This window comes from Malaya genurostris, chromosome 2, assembly GCF_030247185.1.
Source record: "Malaya genurostris strain Urasoe2022 chromosome 2, Malgen_1.1, whole genome shotgun sequence".
Lineage (NCBI taxonomy): Eukaryota > Metazoa > Arthropoda > Insecta > Diptera > Culicidae > Malaya > Malaya genurostris.
In genome coordinates this window covers 267,801,655-267,827,238 of record NC_080571.1, presented here as the reverse complement: position 1 = coordinate 267,827,238, position 25,584 = coordinate 267,801,655, and the positions used below count along the sequence as shown (strand labels likewise).

Genomic DNA, 25,584 nt, shown 5'->3' with positions numbered 1-25,584 from the left:
ACTTGTGCCTTTCTAATAAAGAAAGGATATGCAATTACTGTGAAAACTGACCTCTGGAGAGAGGTCCGGAGGAGCGAGTTTTATATACCTTTCGACTCAGTTTGTCGAGAACAAAAAATGTCTGTGTGTGTATGCATGTAATGAAAACATGCACTTGTTTTTCTCTGAGATGACTGAACCGATTTTCTCAAACTCAGATTTAAATGAAAGCTCTTATGCCGATAAAAGGTTCCATATGCTGCTATTAAATTTAATGCTCAGATTTGACTTCCGGTTCTGGAACTAAAAGGTGAGGTGGTTTTGAAATTGCAAATCATTTGAATTCGACTCAAAATAGTTTCAATTTGGTAGTACTTGGCCAGCCGAACTGATTTGAGCTATGCCGGCTCCAGAAGAACTAAAAATAATGGTCAAAAACTCAAAAACAAAACTTACTTCATTTTCTCAGATATGACTAAACCAATTTTCGTAAATTAAGATTCAAATGGAATTTGTGGGCGCATTATCGCTGCTATTACATTTTCTCCGAATCCATTATCTGGTTTCGGAACTACAGGGTGAAGTGTGTTTAAATTACAAACCGTCATTCAGAGTGACGGAAAAATGCTTCTAAATTTGACTCAAAACAGCTTCATATTGTAGTTTATGTTAGATGCCGCTAAACGAACAAATTTCGGCTGTACCGGTTTTCAGGTCCCGGTTTCGAAGGTATCGGAGATAGAGTTCAAAATCTCACAAAATTGGAATCGTTTCATTTTCTCAGAGACAGCTAAACTTAGGCTCATACAAAAGATATTATGGTTCCATAAGCTGCTAATGAATGTTTCCAAATCCGACATCTGGTTACGGAACGACAGGGTGAAGTGTGTTTAAAAATTTAAACCGTTACTTAAAACGACGATGCAGAAAACGTAAAAGTTCATCAAAATTTTGCCTAAAACTGTTTATAATTTAAAAAGGTTATGCTAGTAAACTTTCTTGTCTTTATCCAAGATTGGATTGAACGTTTTTTGAAGAAGCCCTTAGAATGTTTATGAAAATATTTGTAATATTAGAAAGATATCATCACATCGCTAGGTGAATATGGTATTTTTATCTTTCGATAGCCTACATTGTTTACGTGTTTGACATTATTCATAGTAAGGAAAAATTTTGATTCTGCTCGACAAGATGTGTGTGTGTGCACATCTGAAAGATTTTTATTCGCTCGATTTTTTCGGAGATTGCTGAGCCTTAGATTCTTTGAAAGCTACTATTGATTTGTGAATCAAGATCGAGGGTCAATTGGCTGTTATTTTAGATTTCGAAGATATAATGATATAAGTGACGTAACCGACAAAACGAATTTTGCTTTTTCTTCGCTCAATTTCCTTTTTTTTTTAATTTAAAAGACATTTTTATTCAGGCCTATTTGCGTACACGTGGCCGATTGAGCCGATTTTTCAAATAAAAAATTTTTTGTATTCGATCTCGTTGTCACCCGTTGCGAGAATTGAGGAGCACTTTGTTCGTGGCTCGTCTCGTCGTCCATTGACGCATCGGTGGTATTGTTGATTTCCGTCTTCTTTTCGTTTTCCTTGTTATTCGAAGTCTTGATCTCGTTGCTAGTTACTGTAGAAGCACATTGTTGTACATTGGTTGCAGATGGTGAAGGTGTTTTTGAAACAGGAGCACTGCATTCACACGTTTCCGTTGTTGAGCGGTTGTCCTTGTTTTTGTTTGTTTCGTTTGTTTTTGCAGTTTCAGTGCAAGGTTTGCCGTAGTGTGCAGGTTGTTCACAAAACTGACATGTAACCAGTTGATTTTCATACGTAATCAGCGTTTTACACGGATGTATTCCATTTTGACCACAAACGATGTAAGATAGAATTGCTTTACGTAGTTGCATACGTACCACTCGCACGCTATTCTGGATACCGGGGAAAAAATTCCGCCATACTTCCCTTTCGATGGAAAGAACTTCACCGCACTGCGACATGTTTTCCCGAACGAACACATCGCGAGTCTGCGGGGGAAGGTCATGCACGCGTACTTCTATTGCATTGTCCACCATGTACACAGGGATTTTATATTTAACATTGTCATGATCAACACTATGCACCTCGTTTGAACATAATGTACACACAGTTAGATGCCTTGTTGAATTGAATTTCCCTTATATATTAGCGTCTAGATGCATTCGTAAGTAAGTAAGATTTCAATTCCATTTGCTGCTGGTCTAACTTTGCAGCGCTTGAAATCAATACAAATTGAATTTGGTCTTGTAGGCTAAGTTTCAGGCTTTGTTAAATCGTATTTGCCCATTTCGTACACTCTATTGTTCACTACGCTGTATTGTCTTTGTTTCTGTTGTCTCGACTCTCGACCATAAACGATTTGCGACTGTGTCTGATGAGATGCGAGCACGAACTGCTCAATTTTCTTGAAGATGGCTGAACAGACTTCTACAAACTGAGACTCGTTTGAAAACTACTCTGGAACTGCGAAACTGTTGAAGATCAATTGGCAGCCACTTATGGTTTTGTAGATATAATGGTATAAATAACGTAACCGTCAAAACTCACTTATTCTCTCTTCGCCCAATTTTCTCGGAGATGACGGAACCCATTGTAGCAAGCTTAGGTTTGAAAGCTACTTCTAGCATATGAATGAAGTTCGGAAATCAGTTGACGATCACTTCTGGTTTCAGCGATATTATGTTATAAGTGACGTAACCGACAAGACGCTTTTTTTCTGCCTTCGATTTTCTTGAAGATTGCGGAGCCTATTTTAGCATACTAGTACTTGAATTGTGACTTATGTTTGGAGACCAATTGGCTGTCACTTCCGATTTCGTAGACATTATAGCATTAGTGACCTAACCAACGAAACGCATTTATTTCATCTCCGTTCGATGTTCTCGGAGATGACTAAACCGACTTCAACCAACATAGGCCCGTTTAAAAGTTTGTGAATCAAGTTCGCAGACGAATTGGATAGAATGTAAGTGACGTAACCGACAAAACGTATTTATTTTCTCTTCGCCTCATATTCTCGGAGTTGACTGAGCCGATTTCTCGCAGTGAATTGCGGTTTCAAATTTTAAGCATTCTTAACCGAGTAGTTCTGAAACCGTAAGTCGGACCAAAATCAAATTCAACATTCGTCTATGGAATTGCAAGGTTGAATCTTAGTTTATTAAATATCAAACAGTTCAAGTGATTTTCTAAAAAAACTGAAGAGAAAAAATCACTTCCGAAATTTTTATGAATGAAACAAGCATCCACAAAACTCACAAATGATTTTTAGTGTTAGGGAAACTGGGATGAAGGGATGAATTTTTACCCACAGAAATATCGCTAAAGAGATAATCGAAAGCGAGAAAAGTCTCCGTAAATATTTCGATGCTGAATTTCCTTTAAGCTACAGTTCGACTCTGAAGTGATTCGTGCAAGATTTTATTATTATATTTTCAGCAATAATAAAATCTCTGCTGAAAAAATTCGCAAAAAAAGTAATGACTGCAATATTTTCGATGCATGTGGGGTGTTCAATATGAACAAAAATATTTTTTTTCACATTCCAAATAGTGATTATAGCGACGAAAGGCAGCTTTAATTCCAGTTGACTGATCACACTGCACTATTTAGATTAAATCCAATAAAACGCTATTTATCAAGAATTTAAATCATAGAAATAACAGGAGCGCAGCATTGCCAGCATGATTGAATCACTCAAACGCTACATCTGCGCTCCTGTTACTTCTGCGTACGATATTCAAGTTAAATTGGATAATATTTTTAAACAGCAGCATAACATGCTCTGTGATTGTTTTTACTATCATTATTACTATTATTAATTATAGCACTTGCTGCTATTTTTGACGATGTTACTCCACTACCACGGTATTGCTTAGTAAAAATCGAATATATCACCACTATTGATTCACTTATCAACCACCCTACGTGCACTAGCATGTTCAGAAAGGTTTATATTTTGTTCATCGGCGAATTGATTCATTATGTATTCTGCAATGGATTAATCTTTAACGACTATGAAAACTCATTTCCCAAAAATCTTCTGTTCGAGAGTCATATCAGATATATTCAATAAGCGAACTTTTTTTTCTCAAATATCATCAAGTAGAATGTTCGCTAGTGATCCTTTCACAACTGATTATTTGCCATATAGAATAATTTTCAGTGACAATCGCGTTTGCAAAAAATCAGTACTGAACATTTCTGCAGTGAAGTCTCTAACCGATGATTTTTTTTGTCTAAAAATCACTTCTGAAATTTTGATTTTTTTCCCAACACTGATTATAGGTACCACTTCACGGTGGAAAACGAGTGAAGTGAATGTAGATTCTTATTACGGAAGTCATCTCAGAGAAAATAAGTAATTACTTAGATCAACTTGTGATTATTACGAACATCACATCGCCAAATTTTTGTTGGAAAAACGATTTTTTCCCTACAGTGATTATTTCACTGTCCGTCATACTGATAATATGGAAAATCAAGTGAAGTGACATGTACGTGAAGTGAATGTACTGGGGAAGTGAGAACTGTAATAAGGGCCAGTGTAAACTTTGCGTCTGCTTAGAGGGTTAATTTGAACTGCTAGGTAGATATGGCAACCCAATTTGTACTACTAAAGCAGCTGAAAGCGGCACGTGAAGAAAACAATTTTAAGGAAATTGATTTTGCAGTTCTGTGAAAAATGAATCACTAGTGATGACACAATATTACATCTATTAACATGTAGAAATAGTTCTTGTGCCTGTATTAATGAAAACTGCAGCTAAATTAACTGTGAAATTAAAGATATGGCTTATATTTACATGCTTTGAATTGTAAATTGAATCACGACGCTTCTTTTATGTGCACGTAAATGTACAAGATTTTTTTCTAAATGTGTATGCTATCAATAACTATCCTCTAGAAACCGAAATAAAGGAGTATGTTTTCGACAAAATGTACCAAGTATAGTGCCTCTATCTCTGACGACACTTCTGAGGGTAATTTTTAAATGACATTGAATCATGTATTTGATTACCGAAGGTAGATTGAACCAATAATTAATGACCTCTCTCAAAGTATAGACATAATTTTTTAGCTACTGTGTTGACCCAAAGTATTATACATAGGATAATTTCGTTCGGAAAAGATTTCCAATAGTGATCCCATTGTGTTCAATACACAAACACTGATAATAGGTTAAAATTTTCACTCTCACGTAGTTTCCCATCTCATCGTACTTAAGTTTCCAAGTCGGTACCATAAAACATGTTTCCAGGGTCAAGATTTCGATATGCCTGAACGATTCAGAAGAAATCGTACGAGTCCATAGGATTGTAGTACTAACTATGCAATTGACCTGTATGCTAACAATCGGCTGCGAAGTGTTTTGAAACAATTCAAAATCCACGAAAGGAATGTAATATCATGTCTTTGATTTCAATCAGTTGGTTACTGCAAAGTTTATTTAGTTTATGAAAAAAACCTCTTTTCAATAATTGTTATTCCGCTGTTTTGATCAAAAAAATGTCACGAACCTCTTTCCATTCTATCTTTCACGTTTCATATTCCAATGAAGTTAAACATAAACCAAATGAACACAATTATTCGAAGTGAATTGGCTTCGACTCAGAGTTAAATGGTTTTGGAAGTTTTGAAAATAAATATGATAGTAGGTATCTCCATCGCCCGTAGACCATCAGAGATCAAAAGCTTCAAAACTAACGATCCACAACAAATTACAGGACAAGTCTCATTACGGAAAGGAATTTTTATAATCAAATTAATTTCATCCAGCTTTAATCATTAAACGGTGATGATCATCTCGGAACTACATGACCCATTGTATGAAGATTTGGAATCAATAAACTTCAAATGTGACCGAGTACAAATTTATCGATTGTCTACTTTTTTCCTGATCGAAAAGATCACTCCAATGGCTATGTGCTTTGTTGAGAATAGTTATTATCTGCCATATTGAGAAACTATGGATATGAAAAAAAAACTCAGCCACAACGTTCTTTCATCCCTTCTGTAGCGTATTATTAGGTAAGAGCGGATAACGAACCCTTCGACCGGCACCGCATAAATTTCCCGTTCGTTCCTTCGTTTTTTTGCCGTACAGATTCTTTTCCAACGTCAGCCAACTCTTTATGGGCATACAGTTGCCAAACAGGCTGCGGGGGTTAACGTTCGCATTTTCAGTACCATTTCCGGATGGTGTACCAACAGGAGAAGATTTGCGTCCGGTCTATGCCTAGAAGCAACTTTCCCCTTCCGAGTGGTTTGGATTTAAGAAACTGGGTTTCTTCGGTTCTGGATGATTGGACCGTAAATGAGTAGGAGGTTTGAGAAAAAAAAAAAACTAATTTTATGCTAACCCATTTGATAGATGTGTGGTTTTAATGAAATCGTGTTCTGGAATATGTTACACTAAATTACTTGATATAAAAGCATACTTGCTTCGTTTGTCTGGTTGCCTAGAGCTATACGGGATGGCGATGAGGAAGAAAAATATGTTCCAAAGGGTATTTTTTTGTTTAGCCATGAAATCCTGCCCTAGAGCTCTATTTCTTCGGAAAACGAAATATCTCTTTCTGGATTTGGAGAGAATAAAAAAAACCAGAATGCAGGGTAATGATTACACTCATCACAAGAAAATTTAACAATATTAATCTAACTTGTTTCCTGTTGTCACCTTTAGTTTTAATTACAATCCCACAACAACACACTTTTACAAAGTCTACTCCCCCGCATGTTAAACGTCTATGTACAAAGGAATTAATTTAAACGGCAAGTACCCGGCAGTACAAACATACAGCAAACCGGGAAATCTCCCCCTAACTCACCAAATTGTAGCACTTTAATCTCGAAGGACCTTTTATAATGCGTGCTGTGAAGAAGCAACAGCGGTAGGGAATAGCATTCGTTGATGATGTTTGATTTATCGCTAGCGAAAAGGTTGTCATCGTAACGGCACCGGATGCAAAAGGATCCATGTTTCCCTCGACCCTCGACTGACTTAGACAAAAGCATTGAGCCCGTTGTTAATATTTCCCTTCTTTCTAACTCCAGCATTGTTCGACTTGTTGTGACGCAGCAGTCTGGAAACAGGCGCCTTTTGGAAATGTGTTGAAAAGTGGAAAATCGATTGAAGAGCTTTTAATATCAATGAAAAATTGCGGGGAGTTTGCTTAACAAATATGTGATAGATATAAAAGATGGGGATAGCTGCTATGTGCTAGTGACATATACCAGATTACAATTTAGCATTGACCCAGACGCTCCGAGTGCGCTTGGTATCCGAATAGAATTCGGTATTGAGATTCAAGCAAAAGTCCGGTATGTACATGCCGCACAATCCTGACTAGTCAACAAACCGAAACTTCGAATGCAAATCACACAGATTACAGTAGATTGCCACTGCAACAGAGAATTGTTTCCGTCTCGATTATTTGCGATAAGGCTTTCAATTAGGCTAGGTAGGTCCCTTGTACTGCCATTTGCATTCATTACGAAGCGGGAAAACTTTACTCCCAGTCTGCCAATGGCATTCGAGGTCAGTCAACAAATGAATAGGAAATGATTGCGTTTCGGAAAGAGTAGACGGTGGGAGTTGGTGGCTAGAATTTTCTACGAATAACTCGTTTCCGAGGCGGTATTCAATCCATTGCACCTCTGGAGTAAGAAACCCTGGAAGTACAGGAGTGAACTGTTAAGTTGCTCATTATTATGCCGATTGAGCACAATCTGTCTGGCGCTTGATCCGGTGGCCGTGGTACTGCAAGTAATCTGCTTTGGTATGGGTAAGGAGTCTTTCAATCATACTTTTAAGCAAATTCATGTTCTACTGTTTTCATACGATTATCAATTCTTAGCATAATCCATTGTAGATGAAAACATCTAAGTTATCTCAAGGGATTCATAATGTCGATGATGATTCTGATTTTATCCAATTGACGAATTTCGCACCAAATCATATTTGCAGTTGTAAATACTCTCTCAGATTTGAACGAAACTTTATGGATATGTAGACTTTGTAACAAAAAGCTACTTTGCATACTTTGTTTTTCCAAAATTGATCTAGACTGTCTTTTAAAAAGGGTAGAACTTTTTGACTGTCTTTTGAAAAGAATCGAATTTAATTAAATAGTTATTGTCGAAAAATGAGTGATTTTCCCATATCAAGCCACAATAACAACAGATGCCACACGAAATATGTCTTTGTGAGTGTCTCCAATCAAATGCAAATTTGTATTTGCATATCTCTGTCACTTTTTTGTAAGTCGACAGTCCAGTTCGTTTTGTCATGAATACGACTTACTTTACTATGGGCGCCTTTTCAAAATTTATCCCCTGAGAGAGTGATAAGTTTTTGATCGTGAATATCTCTTGTTATATCTAACGTATCAACATAATTTTTGCAATATGCCATCGGAAACATGATCACAATTTTATGATAAAATATTCAGTTGTGTGACATAATCTCAAATAATTCAAAATTAAACTTTTCTGTCATGTTTGATTTCATCGAGTATCAAAGAGTAAAACACATAACGCTTGTTTGTCTTTCTCGTATTTTGAAGTGATCTGTAGAAGGATTTATACATTTAATTTTCAACTTTAACGTATATTGCAAAAACATTGATCATTATTTTCTACGTTTCGTCTTTGACTCATCAGTGCAGAGCAGTATTATAACAAGAACTGCTCTGCACTGATGAGTCAAAGACGAAACGTAAAAATAATGAAAACGGTTGTGTGCCCTAGCACAAAATTTGGCTAACCCCTAAATGAAAAACATTGATGTTTTTTCAATAGTACACTTTCAGCCCCAACCAATCAGCACGCGTTCTGAGGAAGAGAACAAAATATGTGCTGCTACAGCGATTCAAAAGCCAGAAGCCTGCTAGCTGAAGCCATTAGTCGTCAGGGAAGCGCTGCTCAGTTAGATTGTGGGAGCAACGTCGAATACTTCACGGAGAAATGCAGCGAGTGGTAGTCGCAGCCAGGCCGCGGTCAGACAGCAAAACCACCTCAAAAATTTACCAGCTGAAGTGATCAGTGTGCACGCAAAGAACCATCTCGGATCTAAATGCAGATCCTGTTGGTCGTGACAATTTAAACCACTTTTCGTGACAATTTAAAGCACTTTCAGATCATCATTAAGAATTAGTTGAATTTTCTCTTTCGTACCAAAAGCATCAGATTCATCAAAATGGAAGTAGACAAAGTTTGCACCGAAAAATACTACCCACGTAATGCGAAAATGAAAGTATTGATGTAGAACACATCTTTATACTAGTATGGGTAACGTTTGGAAATATGCCGTACGAAACAGGGCAACCCCTGATGTATAGATTAATGTGTATTTTTTATCTTCTGAAAAATACAGATTTAAATGTTGTGAAAGGAAAGAATGCACAGTGGGGAAAAATACGATCAAAAACGCAACTTTGCTCAATAATTTTATAAAAACATGAGCAAACATTTTTAAAATTAGTATTTGTTATGCAAATTTTTCTGTAGAATCGATTTATGATAGTTAGAAGATCCGCAAAATTCACTATCATGCCTGTTTTGCTCCAATTCCTCATTTATCTGACTTTACTTTGAAAACTAACTGTGAAACTCAGGAAAAAACTCAATTCCACCAATCGGAAGGTATTCCTGACATGCTCATAAGTTAGATAAATGGATTGTTTTTAATTAGATTGACCGCAAACAACTGTATTCTGTTTTACCCCCAGTCATCTTCTTCCGTGAATTTACAGAAAAAAAGTTCTACTGATCGGTGTTTGGACCAATTTTAGTTAAACAAGACAGTTCTATGTTCCGCATAAAACCTCAAATAATAATTTACAGATAGTGTTCATGATCGCATGCTTCGTGCTACATCGTTTTACCCCAATTTTCCGACAAATATAATTTTTTGTTGAATTCAGATTTTCAATCCCGAAGCAGATCCAATATGACCTACCAATATTGGTTCATATTACGTACAAAACATCTGTAATCCAATCAAACACAATGGGAATGACAGTACCAGCCCGTTTAACCCGTTTTACCCCAATTTATTTCATAAGTCGTATTTCTGGTTAAACTTTCTTTCGCATACCGAAAGCAGGCTGATTGCGATTGATGAAAATCAATTGATATTACGAAGAAAGAACTGAAAATAGGTTTACAAATGAATTCAATGTGGAGCAAAATTTTAAGACTCAGTTGAAGGATAAATTGAGGTAAAACGGTATAACAAGATTCGTGCGATCATTGAATTCATTTGTAATCCTATTTTCAGGTCTTTTTTCGTAATATCAATCGATTTTCATCAACCGCAATCAGCCTGCTTTCGGTATGCGAGAGAAAGTTTAACCAGAAATACGACTTATGAAATAAATTGGGGTAAAACGGTATAGCAAGATTCGTGCGGTCATTGAACTCATTTGTAATCCTATTTTCTGGTCTTTCTTAATATCAATCGATTTTCATCGACCGCAATCAGCCTGCTTTCGGTATGCGAGAGAAGGTTTAACCAGAAATACGACTTTTGATATAAATTAGGGGTAAAACGGGTTAAACAGGCTAGTACTGTCATTCCCATTGTGTTTAATTGGATCACAGATGTTTTGCACGTATTATGAACCAATATTGATAGATCGCATTGGATCTGCTTTTGGATTGTAGATCATATTTCAACTGAATATTAAAACAAGAAAAGAAATGGAGTAAAACGGTGCAACGAGTTTTCTGCTGTCAATAAAACTATATGCAATCGATTTGTTAGACTTTTTTTACATCGGAAACACTCTATTCGCCTTCTGCAAATTTTTCGGTTTCATGTTATATAGTTTAACTTGAATACAATGCAGTATAAAAAGGGAACTTGGGGTAAAATGAACATGATAGCGTTTCGTGCGGTCCTTCTAAAGACATGGAATCGATTTTACTGACCATTTTACACCAAAAAAGTGCTTTGTGGTCAGCTGTATCATGCCTCCAAAAAAATCATCGCGTTTTTGGTCCATTTTTTCCCACTGTGGAATGTTTTAAAACCGCTGAAAATCCACATTTGTTCAAACAGTGTTTGGAGTGAGTGGGATTCTAAATCCGATTTTGATTGTAAGTCAACATGGTATGTTTGCTAAAATGTGTCTATTGTGTCTGGCATACTTTTTAATATAGTTATTGATTATAAAGGTTCGTTTACTAATCTTGTTATTAGTTTTTCAAGAAAGTTATAATAATAATTAAATAATAATAACACTAACAATCATAAGATATTATTGTTACTATCATTGTTGATTTTTCTATATCTTGAACTCGTGCCAGAACTTTCAATACTTATTATGAGGTAATGATAATAAATTTTATTTTTATTATTATTATTATTATTATTATTATTATTATTATTATTATTATTATTATTATTATTATTATTATTATTAATATTATTATTATTTTTATTATTATTATTATGATTATTACCATTATTATTATTATTATTATTATTATTATTATTATTTTAAAAAAAGGGAAAGCTTGCACAATGCACACAATCGATTAAATAAATGGTATTCGGAAGTGTGAGGGAAGCGTGTCAGATTTTTTTCGTATTCACGACATCCAGTTATATCTCTGACATTACCTACCCGCCCTTTTTTTCCGATTTCCATACGAACCATATCTTCCTGGCTATCGAGGAACATTTTCCGAGAACTTTTATTTCTTCGGTTACAGTTGATTCAGCCGAATTCAACAATTTCGTCGTTTTGGGGTGCGAGTAGATCGGATTTTTGAAATGCTCGCGATTGCTACAGCACAAATAAAGATACCCGTTCGACATCTCTTGTTTTCTTCACTTATCAACGATGGGCTTCAACACAGCGTTCAGAGTCTCTTGCTATAATTCTATAAACTCATCTTGCATTTAGATTGCATCTTGCTCGAGTGAATTGAGCATTTTCGAAAACTTTGTACCATTATGGTACTTGAAACGCATTCTTACCCTAAGAACCTTGTTATATTCGATTAGCAAATCTTTTTTAATTGTTTAGGAAAATCAAAACTTTCTTCTAATAACGTGTGTTTCAAAAACTTACTTTTTCATTCGAGAATATGTTTTTTCAATGATGCAAACAGTCAAATGTTGACATATGTCCAATCTTCTCCTGTGACGTGTTTGATCGATTTTTTTCTATCAACAGTTACCGCTAGAGACATCTGTTGAAAAACTAAGGGAATTTAGTACATCTGATAAAGCACCGAAAATTCCTCGAAAAATACAAAATAATACACAGTAAATTTTATAAAGGGTGATTTTTTGGGAGGTTAGTTTTTTCAAAAGGAATTACTCTATTGACTGAAAATGGATTACTCTATTGACTGACGTTTCTACTCAGTATTGTTTGGCAAATCAACATGAATAGTTTACCTCCAGAGCAACGCTTCCAAATCGTGGAAATTTATTTTCAAAATCAGTGTTCAATTAAAACTGTTAATAGAACACTTCGTGAATTTTATGATGCACATAATCGTCCGACTGAGACCATCTTTTGGATTCCAAGCCATTGACAAGAATGATAAAGTGCGTACATTAGAAAATATTGCTGTCGTTCAGGCCAGAGTCGAAGAGAACGATAATTTCATCTACAAAAATAGGAAGGACGACGCGTTACCGTGAATGGAAATCGATACAGAACCATGATCAATGATCAATGATCTTGCCAAATCTTCATGATATATATGGGGACGAAATGTGGTTTCAACAGCATTGTACCTGTCATACAGCGGCCGAAACAATCGACTTATTAAAAGAACATTATTTAGAAAAATTGACCGGTGCATCAGCCTCCGCGTTCGTGTGATTTGACGCCACTCGATTATTTTTTGTGGGGATATTTGTGAAATCATTCGTTTATGTGGATAAACCAGCAACAATTGATGCTTTGGAAACCAATATTCAACCTGTCATTGCTGAAATACGTCCACAAATGCTTGAAGAATGGTCGAAAATTGGACCTCCAGTATGACCATTGTGAAAAATAGTTCTGGCAGCCATATCGAAATGTTATATGCCAAGATATTATTTACCAAATAAAAACCAACTGACCATTTCATAATTTGGCATGATTTAATTAAATTTTAAATTAGCAAGCTCTTAAAAAAACATTCTTTACATTATTTCTACTAAAAGTCTTTTTTCCTCTTTAAATATTTCCAATATTCAATCATTTTTCTTAGTTATTCAAAGTACTATGTTGTTAATGAACAACGACATCTAAAATATCCTTGTGACATAGAGATTCAAGGAAATACTAAAGAGGTACTTTTTCTAAATAATTTGCAGAACGATGTACAAAATCTAACTTCAATGAGAGATACTCGTATCTACCACATCAACCAATTGGTAGGAATTTAATCAAGTGGAAAATTAAATTTGCATCGCATGTTTATCAACTCTAGTCGAGTGACTGATCGGTACCCAACTTTCTCGAACGACAGCTACGAGATAGATTGACTTCAGAAATTAATGCAAACATGAGAATTTTATTTGGTAGCATATTGGGTTTTATACGCTATCAAAAATTGAATTCTCAAAATGAAAACCTGATTTTATTGGCACCATCAACTGGAAGTCAGTATGAATACGTTATGATTGATAGTGATATCCACGACGATAGTTTGTTTTTATGCTAGAATGAATCACTTTGGCAAAAGTGCTTGCTGTAAGAGCTAGTGAACATCATTACAGTAATATGACATCACAAGCCCATATTCAATTCTGGAAGCAAATTCATCCTTCCGCTATCTCGAGTGGTTCGCTCGAAACCATTCCCTCACCAAGTCAACCGTCTCGTCTGTCATAGACAGACAAACAGCCGTATTTGAAATCTTCGTCGGCGGAGCCGGAAAGAACTCTCGAACTATGAGGCACATGCACATCATCAGGCAGACTACATTCAATAACATCCTTTTTCAACGGCACCGTCGTCGCACATAAATCAATGAATTCACCGCCGTCGGAAAACGGCAAAGCATAGTCGCGGTGGCGGGATTTAATATCAAGGATTTCTAGTTTTGCCTACAGCATCACATATCCGAGATAAGAAACATTCAGGAGTACACGTGATTCCGTTTGACGTATGGGTGGTGAAGGATCTTATCTATCAGCATATGTGTCGTGAATTGAATGACTTGATGCTTTTCGTATCGCAGTACCGGGTCACACACCCACCATCCCATTGCAGATGACTGACTGCTCATGCCGGCGAGGAAGAGGTGTACGTTTCCCTCGATTTATGAATTATTCATATGACTGATGAATTTCAATCCACCCCTTGCTTGTTTGAACAAACTGTGTTTGATATTTTTCATATTTCAAACGGTTGGAGGGATTTTTTATTGGTTTCTACTGGGAAAACGGATTCATATCGCTATCATTAAGTGGAAAACCCAAATTCTAAGAACACTAATTTAGTGAGAAATTTATAATCTCTATTCTTTTCTCACAAAAAACAAACCAGCGTGCTTTTCGTCTAAAGGAGTTATAGCCTGTCCGCACTACACCGGGACGACCGGGACGGGACCGTCCGGGACTATCCGGGACGTTTTTTTTTCCTCATCGGCGATGACTGAGCTGCCGGCGTGTGCATGTGTTGGAATCCCGGACCCGGCATAAAATCCATTTGCTTGCCGCCGATATTCCTCACCGAGTTTTTCGCACCATGCCGACAGCCCACACAGAAAGAGAGTGAATTGAGAGAGCAAGAGCGAAAGGAAGACCGAAATAAATCCAAATCGTTCCATTGATATTTCTTAGCTTAATTGATTGATTGATTTAGTTAATCATCAAGAGTCCTTACAATCGAGTAATGTCATTATAATTAGCCATTACATTACATTTTAGGATGGTGATTTTTTAATTGTTGCTACTCATTACATATTGAATTACACTACTGATCCTCGTCTATGGTCCCCTATTGATTATGTTATCATTGAATTAAATAGAAATGTTCATGGTTCATTGTACATCTATTCGAAAAACTATTTTAAATAGAATAAATAAATGGTAGTTCAGTCTTATTATTGTTGAAAGGTTTGGTCTGAAGGAACTAGGCTTATTTTGATTTACAGCAGCGCCGCTTTTACGTAATAATGGGCTCGGGAGCAACATATATTTGTGTGCTTATTACTAAGACCGTGGACACGTGCCCCACTGTCTCTCTTATTATTGTTATTATTAGAGATTGGAATTACATAATATGAAACAACGCAAGAAACAAGTACGATGTTTTACTTCAATTCGAATCCACTGCCATACATTATTAATAAAGCTATAAAGTGATAATGTGACGAAACTTCTCTACAAGCACAGTTACTTGTTGTATCTGAGATGTTTTAATAAATGTACTTATAGAGACAATGGGTATTTTTAACAATGGAGACGTCGGCCCTTATTACCGTTCTCACTTCCACTTTCACATTCACTTCACTTGATTCTCCCTATTACCAGTATCACGCATAGTGAAGTGATCACTGTAGTGGAAAAAAATCACTTTTTCAACGAAATGTTGATGGCGTGATGTTCATAATGACATCAAGTTCATACAAATAATTACTTTTATCTTTGAAGCGACTTCCGTACTAAGGACCTAAATTCACTTCACTCGATTTTCACCGTGAAGTGATACCGATAATAAGGGTCACAATCATTTAACTTGGTTTTCACCGTGTAGTGAACCGGTAATTAGAGCCGTCTACTAAACATGAGGATTTAATTTAACCATATATTATGATTTTAAATTTTTTATTTTAATAAATGTTTATTGTTTGATTTATGAATAGAAGCTCTAGACTTAAGTAAAAAGAGGTGCGTGACAAACGAAGATTTTTACCCGTGAAGGACAGGATTTGGAGGCAGCCAACGGGTAGATTTAGTTCATTCCACTAACTAGCGTCTTGACTCGTACTATGGCAGCAGTTTTGGTATTTCAGGTAGCCTTAAAAAAAACTGTTACATCCGGCAACTCTAGGAAGCCAGAAATACTTCTGGATTAGTATGCGGTGCAAACGGCTGTTTGAAATCGATTTATTTTCCCAATATTTCTCTGTATTCAGATGACAATGATTTTGCAGGTTTGAGTACAATTGTTCAACGGTTCGCTTCTGAGTTAACCAACCTTGAAGAAGGATAAGGTCCAGACTATGTCAATTTTCAACATTTAGTACTATTATTAAATTTTCTTTCACTTATTCAAATCAAATTGGACTGAATTTAGTGAAAATAAAAGGATTTTTTTCTTTAAAAGCGATTTAGTTAATTCCACCAACCGCTCTAATAATTTAAGAATTTGGAGTGTGGATTGTTTATTGTAAAATTTGTTGCTTTAAATTATTTTGTGTACAAGTAGCCGGGTCAATCCTTTACATGCTCTACATGCGGATTTTCGACTCGATGGGCCCTTCTCTATATACACATAAAATCAATTATGTTTAATGGTTACCTGATAAAATGAACACTATATCACGTTCACAATTTCGTTACCTATCAATTAGCGAATCTGTGTACCTATATATTTATATTTTCAATAACGTTTGAATACCTACCAACAAGTATTTATTGCCCGAGTTAGGTGTAATAAAAGTAGTTTGAAATCAGAAGCGTTAATATACGATATATTTCATGAGGGACGACGTAAAAACTTATACAGTGACGAGCGTTAAGTGTTAACGTAAAGTGGTAAATAATATTTAGTTAGTAGAAAATGGAGAACTTCACTGATGACGAAGTTATGATGATGGCTATTGCATTTGAAGACGAAGAGGAAGATGAGGATCAAACTCCCTCTGCTAAAAAAAAAGAAGTGGGTTCATGAAGCTTGGACGAAATGTGAAACGGAGGAAGAATTTGCTACACTTTTCAAAGAGTTAGTAGCCGATGGATAAAAATTCCACGAATACTTCAGGATGTCGCAACACTGCTTTGAATTACTTCTACGCAAACTAGAAGTTTATCTAAAAAAGGAAGACTCCAAATTTCGACTGGCGATTAACCCCCCACCCCCAACAACCCCCCAACCCCCCCACCCCCCATTGCATTAACGCTTAATTTAGGACTCAATGACAACTATATCATTCAGTTATCGCCTGGGGAAGACTACAGTTCATGAAATGGTGCATGAGACCTGTGCAATAATAGTTGATAAACTTTTAAAAGAAGCTATACCATAGCCTACTGAACAAATATGGAAAGATACAGCGAAACAATTTTTCGAACGGTGGAACTTTCCAAATTGCTTGGGTGCTCTCGATGGGAAGAACATTTTTATCAAAAAGCCTCCTAATAGTGGTACAGAATTTTATAACTATAAAGGTAGATTCTCAATAGTGTTGTTAGCTTTAGTAGACGCAAAATGCAACTTCTTGGCAGTTGACGTTGGGGCCAAAGGAAGAGATAGTGATGGCGGGATTCTCGCTAATTCTAATTTAGGACATGCACCAGAAAACAACAATCTGTCAGTGCCATCAGATTCTATCTTACCTGGAACTGATACAGACACCTTGTTGGAGACGAGGCGTTCCCGTTGAAAACATATCTTATGAGACCATATTCAAAACAAGATCTGAACAATCAAAAACGGATTTTCAACTATCGGTTGAGTCGCGCCAGGAGAACACCTGAAAATGCTTTTGGTATCCTAACACAGAAGTTTAGAATTTTCAATCGACGAATCGAGTTGGACCCTGAATATGCAGATAAAATCGTGCTTGCCACATGCATACTGCACAATTTTATTCGTAAGTATGATGGCATGCAAGATGTGCACAGTGGAGAAGGACCATCACATCAGCATCATTTAGAGCTCGCACAGTTATCTAAACGAGGTGGAAATTCGTCAAAATCTGCTTTCCAAGTGCGAGAAATCTATAAGAATTACTTCAATTCTGAGGCTGGAGCAGTACCATGGCAAAATGATTAAATAAACAACTTATAGACAAGAAGAAACGTGTACTTATTTATTTGAAGTTGGAAAAAGCTTTCGGGGGGCTTCCATATATTATATGATTATAGTTTAAGTTGGATGTTATGTCGCTGGGATTGATTATTTCCATAAAATTGTTGTTGATGGTATTGAATGCTGTTTTAACGACTTCACTTGTAGGCGTGTTCATATTGGTGATAATGTTGGTATCAATGGTGATATTTTCAGATATTTTCTTATCATTGATTGAAGTATTGTAGGAGTTTTTATCGTCGCCGCTGTTTTCGTTTCCATTATTTGAACTATTGTAAGGGTTTTTATCGTCAGCGTCGTCGTAGTTATAAGGAGTGTCAATCGTGTTGTTCATGTCTTGTGATATTTCGCTGTTAAAGTCACTGCAAATCGAAATATTTATATATAATCAACAGATGTAACAGAAGCAGATACTAGTATTTTGGTCTGCTTATTACAACTTTCATCAATGTATCAGTTTTAATTCTTATTAGCGGCGGTTGGGGAGCCACTGTATCCAATTTGATTTGAATAAGTGAAAGAAAATTTAATAATAGTACTAAATGTTGAAAATTGACATAGTCTGGACCTTATCCTTCTTCAAGGTTGGTTAACTCAGAAGCGAACCGTTGAACAATTGTACTCAAACCTGCAAAATCATTGTCATCTGAATACAGAGAAATATTGGGAAAATAAATCGATTTCAAACAGCCGTTTGCACCGCATACTAATCCAGAAGTATTTCTGGCTTCCTAGAGTTGCCGGATGTAACAGTTTTTTTTAAGGCTACCTGAAATACCAAAACTGCTGCCATAGTACGAGTCAAGACGCTAGTTAGTGGAATGAACTAAATCTACCCGTTGGCTGCCTCCAAATCCTGTCCTTCGCGGGTAAAAATCTTCGTTTGTCACGCACCTCTTTTTACTTAAGTCTAGAGCTTCTATTCATAAATCAAACAATAAACATTTATTAAAATAAAAAATTTAAAATCATAATATATGGTTAAATTAAATCCTCATGTTTAGTAGACGTCTCCATTGTTAAAAATACCCATTGTCTCTATAAGTACATTTATTAAAACATCTCAGATACAACAAGTAACTGTGCTTGTAAAGAAGTTTCGTCACATTATCACTTTATAGCTTTATTAATAATGTATGGCAGTGGATTCGAATTGAAGTAAAACATCGTACTTGTTTCTTGCGTTGTTTCATATTAATTCCAATCTCTAATAATAACAATAATAAGAGAGACAGAGGGGCACGTGTCCACGGTCTTAGTAATAAGCACACAAATATATGCTGCTCCCGAGCCCATAATTACGTAAAAGCGGCGCTGCTGTAAATCAAAATAAGCCTAGTTCCTTCAGACCAAACCTTTCAATAATAATAAGACTGAACTACCATTTATTTATTCTATTTAAAATAGTTTTTCGAATAGATGTACAATGATAACATAATCAATAGGGGACCATAGACGAGGATCTGTAGTGTAATTCAATATGTAATGAGTAGCAACAATTAAAAAATCACCATCCTAAAATGTAATGTAATGGCTAATTATAATGACATTACTCGATTGTAAGGACTCTTGATGATTAACTAAATCAATCAATCAATTAAGCTAAGGAAAATTTATGAAACCATTTGGATTCATTTCGGTCTGCCTTTCGCTCTTGCTCTCTCAATTCACTCTCTTTCTGTGTGGGCTGTCGGCATGGTGCGAAAAACTCGGTGAGGAATATCGGCGGCAAGCAAATGGATTTTATGCCGGGTCCGGGATTCCAATACATGCACACGCCGGCAGCTCAGTCATCGCCGATGAGGAAAAAAAACGTCCCGGATAGTCCCGGACGGTCCCGTCCCGGTCGTCCCGGTATAGTGCGGACAGGCTATTATTCTCCGCGTGATCAAACTACGTGAAAATCGAATGTAGAATACCACCGAAAAACAAGCCTCGTGTTTAGAAATCAGTTTGGAGCTGCGAGATTATGAAATGACATTTGGTATTATAGACGCATTTAAGAACTGGCTGCCTCGGGTAATATGTAAACCACGTTTCTTAGTAACTCGAAATACTTGCGTTGCAAATAAATGCGAAAAATGCTTCAAATTACTTTACATTTTAACATTTACAAATCCAAATCCAGATTGTTTCAGAGAGGGTAACCTGTTACCAGAAACGTTACTCTGTTAAAAAAATAGAACTTTTTTTCTTGTCTGAGATCCTTATTTCTAAAAATTCAATTCAAGAGCGTCTGGAAGCAGCATGCGGTAAATTAGCCATGAGATATGATATGTGGACTGATATCTTGCGGGGAGGATTTCGTGGGGATATAACTATTAATTGAATTGCGTAGCGTTCTAGTACACACATTTTTTGGAATCTGCTGTTCAAATAAGCTGTTTCTTTATGTGTTCCACATGGCGGGTAGTTCAATTGGTAAAACGATCTATCCGGATAGGAGAAAGTTAAGGGTTCAAGTCCTATCTCTGCAATAACTTTTTCTCGAATTCTCGTTACTACTGTTCCATTCGTCAATCTTTTTCTAATTTCTCGTTATATGACAAGACTAAAAGCAAACGATCAAATTGTGAAAGTTTCTGTCAAAACTCGACATAAAATTGTGGATTTAGCCCACGTAATTCCTTAAATGAAACTGTTTTGAAAAACCTGTTTTAATCTTCTTAATGGTGTAATGATGCCTTTCTCATATCAATCATTCTATCATATATAATACTGTGGTATTCTTCAAAATAATTTTCTTCGATTCTTGAAAGAATTTCCGGAATCGCGTTGTGTGGTCGTCTACTCGTAATGACTACCGATTGGAGCAGTTTTTATGTCGATATAAATTTTCTTAAATATTTTGTTTCTCCCCTTCAAGTGATGGTATACAATTGTTAACACACTTAACCCTATAATTCCGAAATTGGAAGTCGAATTCAGATGAAATTCAAAAGTTTTGTATAAAACCATGAGACAAATTTTAGTTTGTAAAAATCGGTCACGCCATCTTTGAGAAAAAATAATACACTTATTTCCATTTTTTGCACATTTTACCCCATAGCTCCGGAGCCGTAAGTCCTATCCAAACAAAATTTTGTATGGGATCACAAGACCGTTCATTTGAATCTAAGTTTGTGAAAAGCGGTTCAGCTATCTCTGAGAATAGTTGGTGCACTTATTTTAACAATTTTTTGCACATTTTACCTCATATTTCCGGAACCGGATGTCGGATCCAAACATTTTTCAGGAGTTTGGTATGGAACTACAAGACATTTCATTTGAATCTGAGTTGGTAAAAATCGGTTCATCCTCTTCTAAGAAATTGGAGTGAGTTCCAGTTTGGATTACACGATCACTTTTTTTTTCGATACTTCCAGAATCTGAAACGAAGATCCGGTATACCCAAAATCAATGTATTTGGTAATCAACTAACCAAATCTATCCGATTCAAAAATTATACGGCTATTCGAATGTATTTGATTGAATTTTTTCATGTCATGTATGAAAAAACGCCCCCGAAAATGAAATTTGTATACCTATCAGTTTGTAATTCCGGAATCGGAAGTCGAATCCGGATGAAATTTTGTAGGATTCTATAGTGTTGTAAGACCTTTCATTTGAACCTACGTTTGTGAAAATTGGATGAGCGGTCTCTGAAAAAATCGATGAAACGTTTTTAGTTCATTTTGCTCATTTTACCCCGTAACTCCCGAACCGCAAGTCGGACCCAGATGAAATTCAATAGCAATCTTTGTTGAAGAGAATCGGTTGAGCGCTCTCTGAGTGAAAGCCGAGTGCACTTTTTCCTAATTTTTTTGAACATTTTACTGCGTTACTCTCGAACCGGCAGTTCAATTCGAGTAAAATTCCATAGGTTGCTAGAGACCTTTCAATTGAATCTAAGATTGTGAAAATCGGTCCAGCCATCTCCGAGAAAATCGAGTGCACATTTCTGTTACATACACACACCTACACACACAGACATTTACTCACTTCGTTGAGCTGAGTCGAATGGTATATGACTCGAATGGTATGAGCCTCGGTTGAAAAGTTGGTTTTCACAGTGATTGCGTATATGAGAAAGGAGAATAACAATAATAAATATAATAGACACTTTTTTTACGTTACCTCTTCTTACGTAACTCTTTTTACAAACCAAATCCTAAATAACGTAATCTTTTTTTACGAACCAAATCCCAAATAACGTAAACGTTTTTAACGAACCAACTTCGTAAAAAGAGGTTTTTGCATCCAATGAAAACAATTTCCGGCTCCATGGAAATTACTACAATATGGATATTTTCGGAACGGGATTGATGAGTTGATGACGGAAAACGATGTTTGAAGTGGTTCGGAAATCCAATATGGCGACTTCCGGTTTATCGATATTGCTTAAAAACCCTCACAATGTGGATATATTCGGAACGGGATTGATGAGTAGATGACGGAAAACGATGCTTGAAGTGGTTTGTAAATCCAAGATGGCGACTTCCGGTTTGTCGATATTCCTTAAAAACCTTTACAATGTGGGTGTTTTCGGAACGAGATTGATGAGTAGATGACGGAAAACGATGTTTAAAGTAGTTCGGAAATCCGAAATGGCGACTTCCGGTTTGTCGATATTCCTTAAAAACCTTTACAATGTGGCTATTTTCGACTCGGGATTGATGAGTAGTTGACGGAAAACGATGTTTGAAGCGGTTTGGAAATCCAAGATGGCATCTCCCAGTTCTTTGATATTGCTTAAAAACATTTACAATATGGGTATTTTCGGGACGGGTTTGATGAGTATATACCGGGAAATTATGTTTGAAAGCGCTTCAAAAATCAAAATGGTGAGTTCAGTTGTATCGGTATTCTTTGACGATCATTATGATCATCATTATTATCGTTTAAAAAAAAGTTATGCTTCTGACAAAGGTGTTTCCTGCTAATCATTATTGTTTGAATATTGTACTATATTTTCGAAATGACCATAACAAGTAGACGTCTGAATAGCTATAATAATTTTATATTGTTATAGTTATATTGTATGCTTTCAATATTTTATTGAACAACTGGAAGTCTCAATCTAATATTTGGAAGCAACCACAAACATTAAAATTTGGTTTCAAATCAATGACCGTGTTCTCCATTTTTTTTTATTTTTAGTGTTACACTTATAATTTCAGTTGTTTAATGCACGTGATAAAGCCGAAAAAAGTACTGTTACTCTCATCACGACACTTTTTTTTAACTTTTCAAAATCTCATGTGAACTGGCCCGTCGAAATATGATTTAACATTTTGTAAGCCATTGAGGAAAAGGGATATTATTTGGCTCAAGTGGTAAGAGTCAGTTAGAAAACCACATGACACTAAATTTCTAACATTTATGAGCAAATCCAGAAATAAATAGCAGATAAACTAGCAGGATCGACTTTCTCCGAATCGGATGAAACAATGTACACCTCTTCAGTACGGCAATCTCTTCTTCCTAATAAAGGAACCTTTTCGACTCAATATTAATTTTTAGAATGTCGAAATTTAAAACAGTAACTAACCACTTCAAACATCGTTTTCCGTCATCTACTCATCAATCCTTTTCCGAAAATACCCACATTGTAAAGGTTTTCAAGGAATATCGACAAACCGGAAGTCGCCATCTTGGATTTCCGAACCATTTCAAACATCGTTTTCCATCAACTACTCATCAATTCCGGTTCGAAAATACCCACATTGCAAGAGTTTTTAGGAATATTGATAAACCGGAAGTCGCCATCTTGGATTTCCAAACCACTTCAAACATCGTTTTCCGTCAACTACTCATCAATCCCGTTCCGAAAATACCTACATTGTAAGGGTTTTTAAGGAATATCGACAAACCGGAAGTCACCATCTTTCATTTACAAACCATCGTTTTTTGCCCACTACTCATCAATTCCGGTTCGAAAATACCCACATGGTAAGGGTTTTTGGAATATCGATAAGCCGGAAATCGCCATCTTGGATTTTGAAACGACCCCAAACATCATTTTCTTGCACCCACTTATCACATCCGTTCCGAAAATGGCCATGTGATTGGGGGTTTACACATTCATTACAAAAAAACTTTTTTTACGAAGTAAATTCCAAATAACGTAAACTTTTTTACGAACCAAATCCCAAATAAAATAAACTTTTTTTACGAACTACCTCCATTTACGAACCCCCGTTTAGTTCGTAAATGGAGGTTTCGGTGTAGTAATAATAATAATAATTATAATAATAATAATAATAATAATAATAATAATAATAATAATAATAATAATAATAATAATAATAATAATAATAATAATAATAATAATAATAATAATAATAATAATAATAATAATAATAATAATAATAATAATAATAATAATAATAATAATAATAATAAAAATAATATTAATAAATTTCCAAGAGAAGGTTGAAGGACTGTGTGCCATATACCATTCTAATCAGTTCGGCGAGACCAGAGAATGTCTGCATGAGTAGGATTGTGTCTGTTTATATGCGAGTGTGTGTGATAAAATTGTTCACTCAATCAGAGATCGCTGAATTTATTTTCATTTATTTAAATTCAAAATCAAGGTTGTCATACTTCATAGTCTTGGCCGTTGAGAGGGAATGGCGAAAGAGATTAATCAGGAACTTCGAAGATTAAAAATGGTTTCCTTTTTCATAGTAAAAAATATTAAAAATGTAAGCCTTTTTGACATGTAAATTATTCTGTTAGGTAAATTTTTACTAAACTTCTCAAATTCAGAGAGGTTCCATAATATTGCAGTTCCCTGAATTTTCTCTCGACGGCCCTATATTCAATTTTTAATCAATTCTGACTTCTGCTTCTAGAGCTATGGGTTGTTGGGAAGGATCGATCAGAAAATGCCAATATAAGTAACGACGCGAAAAGGGGAAAAAGGGGAATTAAGAAATAATATGAGGGTATTTCCGTGTGAGTAACATGTTCCGATAGAGATAACTGTCATTCTAGTCATCTAACTGTCATAGTCACTTCTAGTGTTTGGTTCAGTTATCTGTGACAATTCGTTATAGATAGGTTCACACTAAAACAACGCCCAAATTGTGAAAATTAGTTTCAAATATAATAGTTCAATTAGTGAAACGCACGAATGACGAGTTCGGGTCGTGTAAAGCAAAATCTTGGCATTACATTCCTTCCGTGGAATTTGGCCTTTCTGTTTCAACAGACTTCGCAACCGATTCTTAGCGTACAGAATCATTGCATGGCTAGTACTATGGATTCTACTGACACTAAGAATCCTTCCAGGTCGGGGTTCGAACATACGACAGCTGGATTGTAAGACCAGCGGGTCGTGTACGGGTGATGATTCTTTCGTTTTTAAACGGGTATTAAAAGCCGAATATCTGAATTTTTCGAGTTAGGATCGGGTACGGGTATTTTTTTTATTTTTTATCGGGCATCACTCGAGTTCGGGTTCAAGAAATTTTTTACTCGATCTTCTCAAATTTTCACTACTTTTAGGTCATAAACTCAGTTTCCTGTACATAGAAAAGAAAAATATTGGAACGCTTCAATGTTTAACCCAATTTATATAG

At 35.8% G+C, this 25,584-nt stretch overlaps 1 protein-coding gene across 10 annotated transcripts in view; it reads left to right on the top strand.

The window, feature by feature from the left end:
* Window positions 1–25,584, top strand: part of LOC131429904 (SH2 domain-containing protein 3C) — an 83,272-nt gene that overhangs the window by 25,735 nt on the left and 31,953 nt on the right. The window lies entirely within an intron of this gene.